The sequence below is a fragment of the Toxorhynchites rutilus genome, chromosome 1 (assembly GCF_029784135.1).
Source record: "Toxorhynchites rutilus septentrionalis strain SRP chromosome 1, ASM2978413v1, whole genome shotgun sequence".
Lineage (NCBI taxonomy): Eukaryota > Metazoa > Arthropoda > Insecta > Diptera > Culicidae > Toxorhynchites > Toxorhynchites rutilus.
In genome coordinates, this window is record NC_073744.1 from 16,063,910 (window position 1) to 16,077,447 (window position 13,538).

The 13,538-nt window shown below is 36.9% G+C and overlaps 14 non-coding genes across 14 annotated transcripts; 5 read left to right on the forward strand and 9 right to left on the reverse strand.

Annotated features, from left to right (window-relative positions):
* Positions 1–3,765: 3,765 nt before the first annotated feature.
* Trnai-aau (transfer RNA isoleucine (anticodon AAU)) lies at positions 3,766–3,839 on the reverse strand. Its single transcript has one exon. It is a non-coding gene; the product is annotated as a tRNA-Ile (tRNA).
* A 99-nt stretch (positions 3,840–3,938) lies between these two features.
* Positions 3,939–4,010, forward strand: Trnaw-cca (transfer RNA tryptophan (anticodon CCA)). The gene has a single exon. It is a non-coding gene; the product is annotated as a tRNA-Trp (tRNA).
* Positions 4,011–4,154: 144 nt separating this feature from the next.
* Positions 4,155–4,226, reverse strand: Trnag-ucc (transfer RNA glycine (anticodon UCC)). The gene has a single exon. It is a non-coding gene; the product is annotated as a tRNA-Gly (tRNA).
* Positions 4,227–7,748: 3,522 nt separating this feature from the next.
* Trnai-aau (transfer RNA isoleucine (anticodon AAU)) lies at positions 7,749–7,822 on the reverse strand. Its single transcript has one exon. It is a non-coding gene; the product is annotated as a tRNA-Ile (tRNA).
* Positions 7,823–7,955: 133 nt separating this feature from the next.
* On the forward strand, positions 7,956–8,027 carry Trnaw-cca (transfer RNA tryptophan (anticodon CCA)). The gene has a single exon. It is a non-coding gene; the product is annotated as a tRNA-Trp (tRNA).
* A 137-nt stretch (positions 8,028–8,164) lies between these two features.
* On the reverse strand, positions 8,165–8,236 carry Trnag-ucc (transfer RNA glycine (anticodon UCC)). The gene has a single exon. It is a non-coding gene; the product is annotated as a tRNA-Gly (tRNA).
* A 181-nt stretch (positions 8,237–8,417) lies between these two features.
* Positions 8,418–8,491, reverse strand: Trnai-aau (transfer RNA isoleucine (anticodon AAU)). The gene has a single exon. It is a non-coding gene; the product is annotated as a tRNA-Ile (tRNA).
* Positions 8,492–9,069: 578 nt separating this feature from the next.
* Trnaw-cca (transfer RNA tryptophan (anticodon CCA)) lies at positions 9,070–9,141 on the forward strand. Its single transcript has one exon. It is a non-coding gene; the product is annotated as a tRNA-Trp (tRNA).
* Positions 9,142–9,673: 532 nt separating this feature from the next.
* Trnaw-cca (transfer RNA tryptophan (anticodon CCA)) lies at positions 9,674–9,745 on the reverse strand. The gene has a single exon. It is a non-coding gene; the product is annotated as a tRNA-Trp (tRNA).
* A 114-nt stretch (positions 9,746–9,859) lies between these two features.
* On the forward strand, positions 9,860–9,933 carry Trnai-aau (transfer RNA isoleucine (anticodon AAU)). The gene has a single exon. It is a non-coding gene; the product is annotated as a tRNA-Ile (tRNA).
* Positions 9,934–10,329: 396 nt separating this feature from the next.
* Positions 10,330–10,401, reverse strand: Trnaw-cca (transfer RNA tryptophan (anticodon CCA)). The gene has a single exon. It is a non-coding gene; the product is annotated as a tRNA-Trp (tRNA).
* Positions 10,402–10,886: 485 nt separating this feature from the next.
* Positions 10,887–10,960, forward strand: Trnai-aau (transfer RNA isoleucine (anticodon AAU)). The gene has a single exon. It is a non-coding gene; the product is annotated as a tRNA-Ile (tRNA).
* A 1,017-nt stretch (positions 10,961–11,977) lies between these two features.
* Trnai-aau (transfer RNA isoleucine (anticodon AAU)) lies at positions 11,978–12,051 on the reverse strand. The gene has a single exon. It is a non-coding gene; the product is annotated as a tRNA-Ile (tRNA).
* Positions 12,052–13,032: 981 nt separating this feature from the next.
* On the reverse strand, positions 13,033–13,104 carry Trnaw-cca (transfer RNA tryptophan (anticodon CCA)). Its single transcript has one exon. It is a non-coding gene; the product is annotated as a tRNA-Trp (tRNA).
* Positions 13,105–13,538: the final 434 nt, after the last annotated feature.

Genomic DNA, 13,538 nt, shown 5'->3' on the forward strand with positions numbered 1-13,538 from the left:
AAACTGGGTCACTGCTGCATCCATGTGGAAAGCCAATTCGTTCTTTAATTGACCTCGTTGTTGATCCTCTGCCGGCTCTTGTCCTCTAGGCTCATCCACTGGATCCGGTGGTGGTGCAATAGATTCGCGCCTTTCACTAGCGAACGATGCACTCAGCCTAGCAGAGCTCCTTCTCGACATATCGCTCGATCTTCCACTTCCACTGATGGCCTCTATTTCAGCCGGGGACAGCATGTTGTGTGACAAAATCGCTCGTCTCCGTGTGTAGAGCTTATTCCGATCTAGTTGGCCGGCAAATCGTGGGAACTGCTCGTTGAACATTTCCAGCATTCTTGGTCTGCCGGACATGTCCGTCTCCAATCTTGTGCAGACATAATAGCAACGAATCACGAATTCATTCATCTCTCTCGTCCACATGATTCGTTGCCGTTGGCGGCCTGTCAATGTGAGCGACTGACGTCGTCCAATCGCAGCATCATTTGCAGGTGCAGCATTGCCATTGTGATTTCTTGTGCTGCGGGTTCTGTTTAGCGTTCGGTTTACGGGCTGAGCCCGATGACTAGGGGTCCGCTCTTGCACCAATTCCTCTAGCCGCTGGCCGCTCGCATGTACGCCCGTTCCAGGACCAGCTCCAGTCCGGGGGCCCTCCTCAGGCGATCGCATTACTATAATTCTCCGATTTCTCAATTGCATTATTGGTAGTTTTCCTTTTCCCGGGAAAACACGGGTTGGCACAGGTTGCTTCTTAGAGTCCTCAACCTGCCTGAAGGACGGTATCTCAGCCGTTCCTAACCTGGAATACAGACGCTGTTGTGGGCCGCTCCTAACATGGAGAACAGACGCTACACTAGTCCCCCTTCCCTGTTTGCATACGACCCAAGGTCCCACCGGGGTTGGTTACCCGATCTTTCCAAGGGTTGCTCGCATCTCAGCTAGTACCTCGTGAAGGTAGGGATCGGAGTTCCTGGGCAGAGGCTGAAGGTCGCAATGAGAACTACGAGACACGTGCACCAGGCTTAACTAACCTTATTATTATTATAATTTTTTTCATTTTGAGTTGCCTTTCTGCACTGAAAAAAAGAAATAAACTTAATTTCAATAAAATATTGAAAAGGTTTCTGTTAGAAAAACTTTTTTGCCTATAATATGCTTAGGTTGCGATATATGGAAGAGTTGTAGAGCACATATTTATCTACCATTTCATCAAAATCGGAAATGACCATTTGGAGAAAATCGGTTTTTAGTTTTTGAAATCGATTTTTATCAGTGTAGGATTTCAAAAAATATTTTTTCAGTATTTTTATTCAATTATTTTCCTAAAACTCTTGCGTAGATCACTTTTTTGTAGAAATTATCAATTTCGAGTAAAAAAAAATGTTTCCATATGTTAGTCTGGATAAATTTTCGGAAAACTAAGTATGTCAAGTTGCTTAATTAGGTAAGGTCTTGACGCCCTGAAAGCTTAATTCAATTTTGAGAGGGTCATGCCAACATCTGGTCGAGTTGGCGTGAGATCCATCAAATGAAATCGAACTTAAAATGCAGATTTTAAAAACTTTTTAACTTTCGAACGAAAGATTGTATTCCGTTTGGGTTGGAGGAAATATGAGTTTTCCTCAGCATTTGCCGGTCCGTGCAAGTGAACGGAAGAAAGAAAAAACATTAATATAGGTGTCCTCTGATAATAGATGCTGGAAGAACACAGTTAAAACAATTCTACAAATAATATACGAGCACACAAAATATACACGAAAAATTATGTTTGTGATCTCCAAGCAAATCAGTAAAATCAGTTGTGAAAATGAACGATAAAACAAATCACAATACTATCTGTTCCACTGCACTTGTAAGTGATTTATTTTGATTCGCCTCTCTGTGCAAGTTTGACTTGCATGCAACGCGCTTGTGTGTGAGCAATGCGCTTGTACGGAACTTTTGTGCGTGAATGTGGACTTTTGATTACTAAACAATAGAACCAAATAGTACTTAACTTCACTTCCTTTTGCACTATATTTACACTGATTAATCAGAAAAACTCCATCAGTTCCAGCACAAGCTCGTTCTCAAAAGCACTCACAGATAGATTCGAATCAAAATAACTCCTTTTCACATAGATTCGAACCAAAACAAAACCAACGGACATAAACACGTCTCGGTACGATAATAGGGTAAAGGGACTCCTGTTTGGGAGTTACGTTGAAAAAATGTGAAGACATGTGTGTTAATAGAAAACGTAGCGATAATGTTTTTTAACGTAACTCCCAAACATATAGTTTTACCATAATGATGTATTTGGAAAAGTTGTTGAAAATTATAAACAAATTCATAAAATTTCATGAACATGGCTGTAAAACACTATTTACTATAACTATTTTTACTATTTACTATAAAAAAGACAATAAATTAGTAATATTTTTTTAAATATCTCGAGAACGACTGCATTTAGGAGGAGATTGATCAAGATTACTTATCTGATATTAGTATTTTTTTTCTCATTGTATATATTTTTTCACGTTTCTAAGACACTATTCCGGTAGGACTCATATTTTTTAAGATATAAATTATCAAAAATTTCTCTTACTAAAATCGATACGCCCTTTTCAAAAATTACACTTGAATCGAAAATTCCCAAATACTTTGGAAAACTTTTATTTCTTAAAACTCAAACGGAATACAAACTTTCATTCGAATCAAAAATACTCATGTTTTGTCATTTATCAATTTCATTTGGAATTACTCAAATGTGAAATATGTGTAATTTTGAAATTGATCGCAGAGAACTCAAATTATTGCTACAGTCACGATCAAAGATGAGGAGGTGATTTCAATGCGTGCATTAGCGTGTGCTCAAATCCAATGCTCTAGACACAGTAGAAAATACATCATCCGTTTCCCGAAAACAGTGAGGCGGAAATTATGATTTTGAATTATTGAGTGCTACTCTCTTACGGCCCGCGCTTAGATTGGTATCTCTCCTTCCCCCTGTTGGAGGAGGGTTCAATGGCAGAAGAAATAGTGGAAGAGCCTATCGTCGTATCCTTCTCCTGGCGTGCAAATGTAGGGGGCGTTGTGTAAGCGATTAGTGTGTGCAAACAAGCGCAAATAATACCGAGAAGCCGAAATTACCAGGTTGATTTTCCATTCAGGCGAGAAGAGTAATAGGAAATGATTGTAAGCAGTATATGTAGCAGCATCTCCTGACTTAATACCGGAGGAAGGAGCCGTAAATAATTAATCTAGTACCGATGGGAAATTTTGCGTGCCATCTCGATTCCTCCCATCCATCATCACCGTTCCTCCTCCGTTCGACCGTCGGAAGGTTGTTCTCTTCATCAATTCCGTCAAAAGTCAAACCGACAGACGAAGCGGATTTGTGTGAATTTTTAATTAGTTCCATGTTAATTTTAAGCAAAAGAGAGTAGTGTTAAATCGGAAATCGAGAAGAGAAAAAATCTCGATGAAGAATTCAATTAAAAGTTTCCTCTTAAACTATAGAGTAGCAAACTCTTGCTTTTTCCCTCTCTCTTTTCCTGTGTACGATCCTTCCCTCCTGTGCGGCTGTTGTTTCCAAGCTGCATGCCTAGCATTATTCAGTAAAATATCGTTGTAGTTTTAATTAAAATTCACTTAAGTCTTCTTTTCCTCTCGCCTATACGGTTTATAGTTGTAAAGCTGTTGCGATCTATGTGCTTTTCGTGATCCAATGGATCCCCTTCTGAGAGTGGGGAATCCATCAATTTTTGATTCCAACAAAAAAAAGTCATTTGGCTCCAGAGAGGATCGAACTCACGACCTTCGCGTTATTAGCACGACGCTCTAACCAACTGAGCTATGGAGCCACTCGTAAGTTTTAAGATCGCTACTCTTGTAAAAAAACCACGATAAAGCAGAGATATTTGTTTAGAACGCGATTACAAATTGGAAACCGCATTTCAGCAGACTCCGTGGCGCAACGGTAGCGCGTCTGACTCCAGATCAGAAGGTTGCGTGTTCAAATCACGTCGGGGTCAAATCCTGCTGGAACGTCTTTTTATATTTGTTCTGTTATATCGACGTTGTTAAAGGTTGAATGTTGCATCATAAATTGACCTGGAATGTTGCACTGATTGAAATCTATTTTCGGTTGACATTTTTTCGGATCAAAAAAAAGATACTGCGTCGGCCGGGAATCGAACCCGGATCAACTGCTTGGAAGGCAACTATGCTGACCATTACACCACCGACGCCTATACGATAGATTTGGAAAATGTACAAAAATCTACTCTTTGTTTTGATTGATTTCTCAGCTCAAAACTATTTATGTAATTCAAAGTAAGTTTTAAAAATGTATCAATTGACGAAAAACTGTGATTTTTCATAACCTGAATGTTCGAACGAACGAGCGAGCCCCACTATATTATAGCGACTTACGTAAGCTGGGATATTTATTTTCAACTAGCTGATCTGGCGTACTTCGTCCCGCTCAAAATTTATTTTTCGATATGAATTATTTCGATAATTCACGTGCTCCTACTAAGCGAACGTTCGTGGATTCAATCGCCGAATTCGCCATTGATTGATCCTCTAATTGGCCCTTTACAATTTTCTTTTATTATAATTTTCCTATTACCTCTACCAACACTTCATTATATTAGGTAAGTTTCTTCGGATTTACAACAGATGGCGTAACTTGATTATTATTCCAGTGAATAAAATTTCCAGACATTCGTTGGAAAGCCGCTGTCATTGCGCGTCTTTTTCAGTATGTGTAAAAAAGTTGAAGCCCAAACAACATAGTTCTTTGCCACTTCGAATATGTCGAATTTCGTACCAACGAGAGCGTTTTTGCGGGGAGTGTTACTTCATTACTTCGATATGAAGAAAAAAGCTGCGGAAAGTCATCGCATTTTGGTGGAAGCTTATGGTGACCATGCTCGAACGAATTGTAGTACATATAGGAATTTTTTTTTGACATTTCTTTAAAAGCTTTTCAAAGTTTTCAAAATTTGAACCATAACATAACATATATTTTACAGGCAGAGATGAATACAACAAAATAACGACAGCCCAAATCGGACAATTTTCAGAATTTTCCGACCTTCCTTCAGAGTTTTTCGTTTTTTTCCGATTTTCCTATTCGTTATATTGATCTACTGGATGAAACAAATACAACAAAATAAAGACGGTTTAATTTGGACCATTCCCTCGTCGGGTTTTGCGCTTACCAACACATTTGGCCTTCCATTTTTATTTATACAGCCATTCCATGCCAAACCGATATAGTTCTCAGGTTCTCAGATTTTCGTGAAAAGTGGTAATTTTGTTCTTTTTGGCTTAACATTAGACGTATATTTTTTAATTTTTCATTAGGGTAACAATTTCCATTTTAGGGTGGTCCGAAAAATCCACTTTTTCCCTTTTTTTACAAAATTGACATTCAAAAATTCATAACTTTTGGACTAGTACCCTTATACTTATAGAATTGCAAGAAACTGGATTTAAATTTTGGGAAACATGAGATTCCAAAGATATAATTGAAGTTCTTCTTAACGTGTCCGTACTGCCCCCACCTCCCCTGATATTGAATATTTCATTTACTTTGCTTTTGCTAACTGAATTAGTCCAACGTAAACGAAACCTATAGTATTCAAAATTGTACTCGGAATACAAAATTGTACTCGGAATACAAAATTGTACTCGGAATAAAATCTTTCATAATTATTCTTAGGTTTCGATGAAAATTTGAAGAGTTATGTCCGAGCCATGATCACATAGTTGACGTAGGATAACGTTACGATTTCTGTTGCATGTTGATTTTGAATATACTTGATCGAATTGCGCCACAGTCGTCCAGGCAACCACGTGTTAAGGAATCGCCTTGCGGTCTACAAAAATGTAAGGAAAATAAGAAACTCTCATTTCAACTCTATTTTTACATTGTACCTGTTGTAAATTTTATAATTATCCATATTGCAATAGATCGCTAGGGAGTGTCTGATAGGTGTAAAATTTGTTCACCTTTTGATGAGATTTTGTAAAAAAATCAATAAAATGACCGAGTAAGATTACCTTCTATTTTATTACTACAGCATGATATCCAAAGGAATCATTGGCAAATGCAGCTGTTTTAAAAACGTTTTAGAAGTTAGTCAAATATTCGTTCGATTTAATTCTAGTTACGGCAGTATTCTAGTCTAGAACTTTGAAAAAAATTTAAAAAAAATCCTTCATATTTCCGTAGTTTAGGCTTTCAAGAATATATCCTAGGAAGGACTTATCGAAAATCCTATCATTTACCGAGTTAGAGCCATTTTAGTGATGCGGTATCTAACCTGGTACAGCCATAACAATGAACTTCAAACACGTTTTTCTCGAAACTAGTTTTTTCAAACTGGCGTACACGATATCTCAAGTTCTACTGAACCGATTCGAATTTATATCAATACAATCTGCATCTATCATCTATCGCATGAACCTCTGAAAATGATATTTTTTAAATTGTACTATTTTGAAAAAAAAATCTGGAAACGTAAGAAAAAACGTTTTAAACCGCTTTTTATTTTTCAAACGGCCGCCATTTTGTCATAAAAATATGGTTTTTACTTGTCCGAGGTTCATGCGATAGCGGCATCTTTACTGATTCTGTTGATTACTGAGAATTTGTTCGTCGATTTTTTTGTTTCAGATAACCAGAAGGGCTGGAATCGTGTACGCCATTCTACAACTTTTTTTAACCCCCTCACTTCATCAGCTCTTAAATATTCTAGCTATGATTTTGTTTTGCTCCGTTCCATTTTTGTGTTTCATTGTTAAAAGATAGATGAACAAATAATGATACAATGGATAGTAAAAATATTCTTTGTTTTTTTACGGAGCTCGAAAAACGTTCGAAATTCGTGTCTCTACACTAGAATACCCCCTTAATTCGACAAGCCGTCGAACATGAGCTTAAAAACGCTTGCAGCAAGCGCTCATTCCAGTAGTTCGTCATGTGTTGTACAAAAGCTGCTTTGCCGTTGAAGAAGCACTTCCAGAACGTTTCTCTGACATGTTTTCCAGGTAAATATCCATCGAAATACCAAAGCGTCATTCAGTATGTTGCGTCATTCAGTGTGTTCTTTGTTCAATTTCGCGGGTTTAGGTTATTCACGGAAAGCAACTATGAAGTGCACAGTCTAGTCAATGGTTGAACAAATGTTCAATTTTACTTTTATACAACGTATAGTTCAGAATATCGTCTTATTCAGCACTCAATGCTTTTGTGCGACCATTATAAAATCGATGATTTTTATTAGAGCTAATGATAGCTTCTCAAATAAATAGTCGAATAAAAGCTATATTCCAGGGTTGAATCGCCTCTGTTAAACTTTATTAGGAGCTGTTGAATTAACCGAAATTAAAACATCCTCAAAGGTTTCACTAGCGTATAAATATAAATAGTTGAACAAAATCATTCAATGATATTCTTCGATCATTATTCGACTGACTAGTTTAATAATAGCTAATGATTAGTTTTGGGTGTATAACATTTTCATTCGCATCAATCTGTTTTAATTTTAACGACCAATAAAAATATCAATAAGACGGATCGAGCCCAACAAATGCTCTCATACATTCAATGAGTTGGAAAATCCCATGGTGATTACGGAATTCATTGATTACTCAACGGCTCATCTTCTTTATCGATGATTCGGCACAGAAGCTACAAAACCAGTAACAAAAGCAACAATTAATGTTTCCTGTATAATATGATAAAAACAAACTGAAACTGGCTCCAGAGAGGATCGAACTCACGACCTTCGCGTTATTAGCACGACGCTCTAACCAACTGAGCTATGGAGCCACTAATTTGATTCAAAGAAAAATGCAAAAAGTAAGAGACGATAAACAAGTCGACAGCTGAAAGGTTCTACAATTAAGTTAGAATAAATGCAAGGAAAACGATTACAACCAAATTAGAAATCCTCATTCCAGCCGACTCCGTGGCGCAACGGTAGCGCGTCTGACTCCAGATCAGAAGGTTGCGTGTTCAAATCACGTCGGGGTCAAATCAAATCAATGGCAAATATTTTAGTTGCTCTGTTTTATCGACAATGAAAATGTTTCCCCGTAAATTTCCAGAAATATATGAGGTTGAATAAAATTGATTTCGGTTATGGTTTTTTCAAATCGATAAAAAAAATCCTGCGTCGGCCGGGAATCGAACCCGGATCAACTGCTTGGAAGGCAACTATGCTGACCATTACACCACCGACGCTACACGCTGAACATAGAAAATTGCGCTAAAACCGATTGGCTCGTTCTATTTCTTCAACTTAGGAATCATTCGAAACCTCATTCGTAAAACATAAATAAAATATATTGGATGACTCACGCTTTTCATCATTAGAAGACACAGTTTTTCTGATTTTTTTTAAATCTTAAAAATAAAAAAAAACTGGCTCCAGAGAGGATCGAACTCACGACCTTCGCGTTATTAGCACGACGCTCTAACCAACTGAGCTATGGAGCCACTTGTGATTTCTAGAATGACTACTCTGGCGAAAAAAAATGGATGGGTTATATCTATGATAAAAGCACAAGATTGACGTGGGTCTATCGTTGGCTTAGTCATCATTTGTTTGTACTGATTAAATTGAACCATTTTCGAATTCAATCGAATTAAACATATTTGCCGTGTAAGTAAACAATTTGAACAAACGCCATGTAATGTAAGGCACCTTGGTTTTGATGGCTGTGTTAGGGAAACCGAAAATCGGGCCAATCAAAACGAAGCAGTTAGGACGTGTAAATAACATTTGACATTTTGCAGTTATTCAATTGATTATCTAAGGAAAAATAACACTTGATCAACTGTGATAGATGCGTAGAAATATTTCCTATCGATTGATGCAAATATCTTTCCGATCTATTAAGAAATGTTCAAGTTATAAGCATTTGAAATCTTTCAGTTTTTCCTGTATGTTCTGTGTTTAGGTTTTAATTTTACCCACCATATATTCCGGTTAAACGTAATCCCACATCAAAAAAACATCATCAATAAAAAGTTACTCAGAACGCCATAACAAACTAGTTTTCCGCATTTCAGCGGACTCCGTGGCGCAACGGTAGCGCGTCTGACTCCAGATCAGAAGGTTGCGTGTTCAAATCACGTCGGGGTCAAATTGGATATATCTTTTAAATCACTACTTTATCGACGTTTCGTTGAAGGCAAGCTGTTGTTTCATACAACTGAAGATACCTGGAATATTTACCCTATACTACACCATGGGTGAAGCGAGAAAGCAAGGTATTGAAAAATTTTTCTCAGGCAAAACGCGAAAATCTATAAAGATTTTCATAGAACCGACAATTATCGTTATCGATAATGTAGTAGTTTGTGTACGAAAATATTTTTTTGTCATGAATTAGTTATTTATTTTATAACACATAAGCTGATAACATAGAAATATATAAATGAATAAATCTTGGTTTAAAAATTTTGAACGGGTAAAATTTGTCAGTACCATTTTTATCCAGATCATCGTATTGCTTCCAAGTTGCATCTGGGTTCGATTCCTGATCGAAGTACGATTTTTATGATATCCGGAAAAGTTTTTGTTCAACTTAATATTCCAGTGAACATTTTTGTGGAACACGAAATTCTCCTTTAACCAATGTCGATAAAGTGGCGACTAAAAATGTGTTTGAAGATTGACCCCGACGTGATTTGAACACGCAACCTTCTGATCTGGAGTCAGACGCGCTACCGTTGCGCCACGGAGTCCGCTGATAGTTAGATTCGGATATCGCTGACACTCGGGTTCGGATACCACACGCTTATGTTCAACTATGTTTCGTTCTTTTTTTTACGTGAGTAATTTAGGGACAACTCATAAGTGGCTCCATAGCTCAGTTGGTTAGAGCGTCGTGCTAATAACGCGAAGGTCGTGAGTTCGATCCTCTCTGGAGCCAACTCTGTTTTTATTTATTAATGTGAATGTGATTTTTTAACCATAAATCGACTTTGTTGATTCAAGGTCAAAATATCGATAAAGAAGGCTTAAGCCTGATTAAAACATTCGGCTTTGTTTGTAATTTTATTATTAGATTTTTTTTCGTTTGTGGGATAACGTATATTAATGAGAAAGAAAACATGATATACAAGTGCATATAGATTTGAAAATTAATGTAACGGTTGGCATATTTGCCACGGCAAATCCAGATGAGAATAATGAGAATAATGGCAAAAAAAAATTATTTATCACAATATTTCGAATGAAATAATCGTCCATCAAAGCTTTGGTTCAAAAAAGGTTTTTTTCAATCAACATCGATAAAAGAGAGCAAGCAACAGAAGGTTACCAAATTTGACCCCGACGTGATTTGAACACGCAACCTTCTGATCTGGAGTCAGACGCGCTACCGTTGCGCCACGGAGTCTGTTAGAATGTAGGTTCCTAAGTAGTATTTGATTTCTTAAAACAATTTTATTACAGTTTTGGTTTGCCAATGAAATAATGGGTCTTAATACGATCATCACTTACAAGACACGACAAAATGAACTTCGTGAGATGTAAAGTGCTTGCTTTTTTTTTGGCTCTAACAAGTAACCAAATTCAGAAAATGATAACGAACAAATACAATTGTAATTAAATTCGAACTTACCACATTTCTCGTGATTCGTAATTCGCCTTCCAAAACTGAAGTGTCAAAAATGCACGGCAAGTGTAAACTGTTTTGGTGTCGTGGTAGCGTCATGGCAATCATAATAACTCCGAGGTCATCCGTGATTGCAAGATTACACTTCGGATAAGCTCTGTGAAATTTTCTCACTCACGTAGTGTTCGTAAAAAGGTTGTACTCACTACACTTCGTTTACACCGTGGCGTGACGATCATAATAAGGCCCAATATTACGACGCAAGTGGCTCCATAGCTCAGCTGGTTAGAGCGTCGTGCTAATAACGCGAAGGTCGTGAGTTCGATCCTCTCTGGAGCCAAGAAGTTATTATTTTCCAAAAAAAATCTAGGTTATCGAGAGTCTGCCACTCCTACTCTGCCTGGGTACTTAAAGGTTCTTTGTTTTAATTATCAGAGAATTATTTTTTGAATGTTTCTAAGCAACCGAATTTGAATATGGAATAACGTGCAAAACTCATTTTAATTTCTTTTTTTTTTCACATACTGCCGCTATGATAGCTGGCAGGAGAATAACAAAGAGGTGGAGCTTGCGATGTAATTTATTTCTTCTCTTCAGAGAATGAACAATAACAGAACAACTAAAGGGATATGCCAGCAATGTTTCCGACGTGATATGACCGCGCAATCTTCATCCATCGTTTATTTTATCGTTAAACTTTATCACTGTTACATTTCGCATGTTAAAGGCCGCTCGACGCTTTCAATGGAATGTTTCATTTGTTTCATATGTTTCATTTCACCAAAATGGATTATTTCAGTCCATCTTCCAAAAAATTGGCATTATGCCTCTAGTAATGGTACTCACGCTTACCACTACACCACCGGCGTCGGCATCTGATTACTAATGTTTGCCTTCTGGAGCGTGTACACGAAGGAGAAAAGATATTTTGTTCATGGAGCGTGAAGGAAAAGAAGCAAACTATTGAGCCAGTGTGAATAAGATGCATCTTGAAATGCAGTAGGTTCCTTATTGAGTTACAATTTGGAACTTTGTGACTTTGTGCCAATATGGTTGACCCTCTCTGGGGCCGACTTTATTTCTTGTTTATTGGTATGTATGTTGTTGATCTTTTGAACAGAAAAAAAATGGAACTAAACTCAATTATCGGAGAAGAAGCTTAGAAAAATCTATGAACAGTAATCACAGGGTTGGAATTGCTTGTGTTTGAATGTATTAAAACATTAGTTTTTTGATAATTTGTGTAGTAGCGTTACTAATATTATTTATATGATTCTCATTGTTTTATGAGGAGTTCATTTGAGATTGATCATGCAGGAAATAAGCTAATATTGATGGAGTTCTAAAAATAACTTGCTGGCTCCAGAGAGGATCGAACTCACGACCTTCGCGTTATTAGCACGACGCTCTAACCAACTGAGCTATGGAGCCACTTGAAGTTTTTATTACAATAATTTAATCAAAAACACATGTCGAAGTAAATGAATGATATGTAAGACGAACATAAGATTGCTTCATGACGTAATGGTATTCACATCAAATTCGGATTCTTGACGTAGGACTGTGGATTTATTTTATTCAATTATCTTTTGTTTATCTTCTATATGAATAAAAATGATTTGGTATCTGTTCCTCACGAATTAACTCGAGAACGAATTTCAATAGTCAGTATCAGGTTTGATGATTTTATATAAATCACATTGATTTGGTGTCCGTTCCTCATGATTTAATTCGATAACGAAACAATGGATTTGAACATTTTTTTCAGCAAATTTTATATCACGAATATAGATCACGTACAGAAATATAATTTCTGTTGGAACTTGTGTGTCCGAAATTATTTAAATGAAAATATCAATTGTGGGTGGGATGAAGTTCACCTGGTCAGCTAGTTTCTAATATAATTTTAGAAATAACTCTTCAGTAGAATGTTTAGGTAACCCTAGAAAGGCTCGATGGTTTGTGGTTTTGTAGAAACAGCTGAAGATGGTTGATTCATGATTCATACTTTTCTTACGAGAACAATACACAAGATAGCATTTGCATCGAACATTTTTCTGTTAGACACACAATACGACCACACGCTATTATATTTTTGTTCCACATGTCGGTATGAAAACCGACGCGGTACATCTTTTTATCAAGCCTTCACCTCGATTTTTTTGAACAGCACAGTTTGAGAAGCACACATTGGACCATCTGAATTTTAAAAAATAAAATTTTCTAAATTGCGGTAGATACGTAGAAATATTTCCAATCGATTAATGCAAACATCCTTGCGATCTATTAAGAAATGGTCCAGTTGTAAGCATTCGAACTCTTTCATTATTTATTGACCTGTTCAATTGCTTTCATCTCACACCCAAAACCTACTTGTTGAATGTGGGGTCTTACGTTACAAAAAGTCCTCATTGACCCCGACGTGATTTGAACACGCAACCTTCTGATCTGGAGTCAGACGCGCTACCGTTGCGCCACGGAGTCATGTAAACCTGTGATTCCAAGAGACATATATCACATAAGTTTCGTTGAATCGACTATGGCAATTACCTTAGTACTGTGGGATATAGCAGTCTTCCTTTTCCCAATCTTTAAGCTTTCCTTTTTTTTCCATTGCATAGTCTCACGGTGTCTGTCTTTTTTCCTTGAATAGTTATTTTATTCTTAACATTCTCAAATGGGTATTCCATTGTAGTGACACGAACTTCGGACGTTTTTTCGAGCTTCGTAAAGATAAAACACAGAATATTTTTACTATCCATTATATCATTATTTGTTCACCTATCTTTTCACAATAAAACAAAAATTGAATGGAGAAAAAATATTCGTAATTAGAATAGTTGAGAGCTGATGAAGTTTGAGAGTTAAAAAAAAAAATTGTGCCATGGCGTACACGATTCCAGCCCTTCTGTTGTGCC